Source organism: Oncorhynchus kisutch, unplaced genomic scaffold (genome assembly GCF_002021735.2).
Source record: "Oncorhynchus kisutch isolate 150728-3 unplaced genomic scaffold, Okis_V2 scaffold2879, whole genome shotgun sequence".
Taxonomy (NCBI): Eukaryota; Metazoa; Chordata; class Actinopteri; order Salmoniformes; family Salmonidae; genus Oncorhynchus; species Oncorhynchus kisutch.
In genome coordinates, this window is record NW_022264824.1 from 610,001 (window position 1) to 615,000 (window position 5,000).

Genomic DNA, 5,000 nt, shown 5'->3' on the forward strand with positions numbered 1-5,000 from the left:
TTGGTAGTTGCTGCACGACATTGCCTGCTTCGGGTCATCAAAGTGTACTGTGAGTTTGTCCCATACTGTGCGTAGTAAAAGGACACTGCTGATATTGAATAAGAAAACAGCTAATTGAATTAGTAGAATCTCCCATCCAACCCGCTGTTTGAAGAAGGATGAGCTCTACGATCTGATACTGCTTTAATAAACCACTACACTCTGAAACATCCTATTAACGTTGAGATGCCTGTTTATCATAAGACTGGCTTTCATACAGTTCTACAGTTCTGTTTTATACCCTGAAGGGGAATTAGTCTACATAACCAGACTACCTGCAGTGATTTATACCCTGAAGGGGAATTAGTCTACATAACCAGACTACCTGCAGTGATTTATACCCTGAAGGGGAATTAGTCTACATAACCAGACTACCTGCAGTGTTTTATACCCTGAAGGGGAATTAGTCTACATAACCAGACTACCTGCAGTGTTTTATACCCTGAAGGGGAATTAGTCTACATAACCAGACTACCTGCAGGGCTTTATACCCTGAAGGGGAATTAGTCTACATAACCAGACTACCTGCAGTGTTTTATACCCTGAAGGGGAATTAGTTGAAATAACCAGACTATCTGCAGTGATTTATACCCTGAAGGGGAATTAGTCTACATAACCAGACTACCTGCAGTGATTTATACCCTGAAGGGGAATTAGTCTACATAACCAGACTACCTGCAGTGTTTTATACCCTGAAGGGGAATTAGTTGAAATAACCAGACTATCTGCAGGGCTTTATACCCTGAAGGGGAATTAGTTGAAATAACCAGACTACCTGCAGGGCTTTATACCCTGAAGGGGAATTAGTCTACATAACCAGACTACCTGCAGTTGTTTATACCCTGAAGGGGAATTAGTTGAAATAACCAGACTACCTGCAGTGATTTATACCCTGAAGGGTAATTAGTTGAAATAACCAGACTACCTGCAGTGTTTTATACCCTGAAGGGGAATTAGTCTACATAACCAGACTACCTGCAGTGTTTTATATCCTGAAGGGGAATTAGTTGAAATAACCAGACTACCTGTTACGGCTTTCTAGTTGTGATGAAGGAGAGTCGGACCAAACTGCAGCGTGTCGATTGCGATCCATGTTTATTTAAACAAACGTAAACACGACTAAACACGAACACTACAAAACAATAACCGAAAACAGTCTATACTTGTGCAAACTAACAGAGAGCACACATAGGACAGATAGGACAATCACCCACGAAATACAAAGTGAAACTCAGGCTACCTAAATACGGTTCCCAATCCGAGACAACGAGAATCACCTGACTCAGATTGAGAACCGCCTCAGGCAGCCAAGCCTATACAAGACACACCCCTAATCAACCACAAATCCCAATGCCTACAAAAACCCCAATAGGACAATACAATAACCCCATGTCACACCCTGGCCTGAACAAATAATAAAGATAAACACAAAATACTTTGACCAGGGCGTGACAATGCCTGCAGTGATTTATAGCCTGAAGGGGAATTAGTCTACATAACCAGATTACCTGCAGTGCTTTATACCCTGAAGGGGAATTAGTTGAAATAACCAGACTACCTGCAGTTGTTTATACCCTGAAGGGGAATTAGTCTACATAACCAGATTACCTGCAGTGCTTTATACCCTGAAGGGGAATTAGTTGAAATAACCAGACTACCTGCAGTTGTTTATACCCTGAAGGGGAATTAGTCTAAATAACCAGATTACCTGCAGTGCTTAGCGATAAAATTAATAGCGATAAAATTTATCACTTACCTTTGAAGTTCTTCATCTGGTTGCAATCACAAGCTTCCCAGCTACACAACAAATGGTTGTTTTGTTCGATAAAGTCCCTCTTTATATCCCAAAAACTAAATTTTGTTGGAGCGTTTTGTTCAGTAATTCACTAGCTCAAGGGAGGTCAAAACACGCAGACTAATACATCCATAGTACCGGTAAAGTTCGTCCAAACATGTCAAACAACGTTTATAATGAATCCTCAGGTCGTCAATTATCTAAATAATTGATCATATTTCAACCGGACAAAAGCGTATTCAATAGAAAAGAAAAACAACGAAGAGCACGCACACGCAAACCAGTACTGCATGATTCCCCAGTCCCCTGACCAAAAGGTCTTTTACTCGTCGTTTTTCAGAAAACAAGCCTGAAACCATGTCTAAAGACTGTTGACATCTAGTGGAAGCCATAGGAACTGCAATATGGGCCCTAACCCATTAGATAGTCAATAGGCTGTCAATGGGAAAACCACTCACATCAACAAAAAAAAAAACATTTCCTGGATGGATTTTCCTCAGGTTTTCGCCTGCCATATCAGTTCTGTTTTTCTCACAGACATTATTTGAACAGTTTTAGAAACTTCAGAGTGTTTTCTATCCAATGCATATCCTATCTTCAGGGCCGGAGTAACAGGCAGTTTACTTTGGGCACGTCAGTCATCCGGAATTCCGAACAAAGGGAACAGAGGCAACAGCAGCACTCTGGCTCTGCCTGTTTTTTTTTTGTGCCTGTGAGATTCTTTTGGTGTTTCTCAAAATGCATTCTATCGTGTTTTGAGCATGCAAATTAGAGCACGGGAGGGTCGGCGTATGACTCCAAATCAAAGTATGTGAACCGGAGCACGGAGGGCACTTCTCCTATACATACTCCGTTTGTACATTTTATTTAAAGCATCGATGCAAGCTGCAACAGAATGTATGCAAAGAAATATGACTCAACCATAACATAACCATAACCTCAACATAACATTTCTTGAAATCAATAGAGGTCATTATTTGAGCTGAAGACAGAGAAGATACACTCTGACTTTGGAATTAAATGTTCACTACTCACATCTCATATGATGCCTGACTGCAATGTTCACTACTCACATCTCATATGATGCCTGACTGCAATGTTCACTACTCACATCTCATATGATGCCTGACTGCAATGTTCACTACTCACATCTCATATGATGCCTGACTGCAATGTTCACTACTCACATCTCATATGATGCCTGACTGCAATGTTCACTACTCACATCTCATATGATGCCTGACTGCAATGTTCACTACTCACATCTCATATGATGCCTGACTGCAATGTTTACTACTCACATCTCATATGATGCCTGACTGCAATGTTCACTACTCACATCTCATATGATGCCTGACTGCAATGTTCACTACTCACATCTCATATGATGCCTGACTGCAATGTTCACTACTCACATCTCATATGATGCCTGACTGCAATGTTCACTACTCACATCTCATATGATGCCTGACTGCAATGTTCACTACTCACATCTCATATGATGCCTGACTGCAATGTTCACTACTCACATCTCATATGATGCCTGACTGCAATGTTCACTACTCACATCTCATATGATGCCTGACTGCAATGTTCACTACTCACATCTCATATGATGCCTGACTGCAATGTTCACTGCTCACATCTCATATGATGCCTGACTGCAATGTTCACTACTCACATCTCATATGATGCCTGACTGCAATGTTCACTACTCACATCTCATATGATGCCTGACTGCAATGTTCACTACTCACATCTCATATGATGCCTGACTGCAATGTTCACTACTCACATCTCATATGATGCCTGACTGCAATGTTCACTACTCACATCTCATATGATGCCTGACTGCAATGTTCACTACTCACATCTCATATGATGCCTGACTGCAATGTTCACTACTCACATCTCATATGATGCCTGACTATCTTTATCTTTTATCTTTAGCACTGTTGGGGCTAACTGGCTAGCTACTAGTACTGTTGGGGCTAACTGGCTAGCTACTAGTACTGTTAGGGCTACTAGTACTGTTAGGGCTACTAGTACTGTTAGGGCTACTAGTACTGTTAGGGCTAACTGGCTAGCTACTAGTACTGTTAGGGCTACTAGTACTGTTAGGGCTAACTGGCTAGCTACTAGTACTGTTAGGGCTACTAGTACTGTTAGGGCTAACTGGCTAGCTACTAGTACTGTTAGGGCTACTAGTACTGTTAGGGCTACTAGTGTTGTTAGGGCTACTAGTACTGTTAGGGCTACTAGTACTGTTAGGGCTACTAGTGTTGTTAGGGCTACTAGTACTGTTAGGGCTACTAGTGTTGTTAGGGCTACTAGTACTGTTAGGGCTACTAGTGTTGTTAGGGCTACTAGTACTGTTAGGGCTACTAGTACTGTTAGGGCTAACTGGCTAGCTACTAGTACTGTTAGGGCTACTAGTGTTGTTAGGGCTACTAGTACTGTTAGGGCTACTAGTACTGTTAGGGCTACTAGTGTTGTTAGGGCTACTAGTACTGTTAGGGCTACTAGTGTTGTTAGGGCTACTAGTACTTTTAGGGCTACTAGTGTTGTTAGGGCTACTAGTACTGTTAGGGCTACTAGTACTGTTAGGGCTAACTGGCTAGCGACTAGTACTGTTAGGGCTACTAGTACTGTTAGGGCTACTAGTGTTGTTAGGGCTACTAGTACTGTTAGGGCTACTAGTACTGTTAGGGCTACTAGTACTGTTAGGGCTACTAGTACTGTTAGGGCTACTAGTGTTGTTAGGGCTAGCTGGCTAGCTACTAGTACTGTTAGGGCTACTAGTACTGTTAGGGCTACTAGTACTGTTAGGGCTAACTGGCTAGCTACTAGTACTGTTAGGGCTACTAGTACTGTTAGGGCTACTAGTACTGTTAGGGCTACTAGTACTGTTAGGGCTACTAGTGTTGTTAGGGCTAACTGGCTAGCTACTAGTACTGTTAGGGCTACTAGTACTGTTAGGGCTACTAGTACTGTTAGGGCTAACTGGCTAGCTACTAGTACTGTTAGGGCTACTAGTACTGTTAGGGCTAACTGGCTAGCTACTAGTACTGTTAGGGCTACTAGTACTGTTAGGGCTACTAGTACTGTTAGGGCTACTAGTGTTGTTAGGGCTACTAGTACTGTTAGGGCTACTAGTACTGTTAGG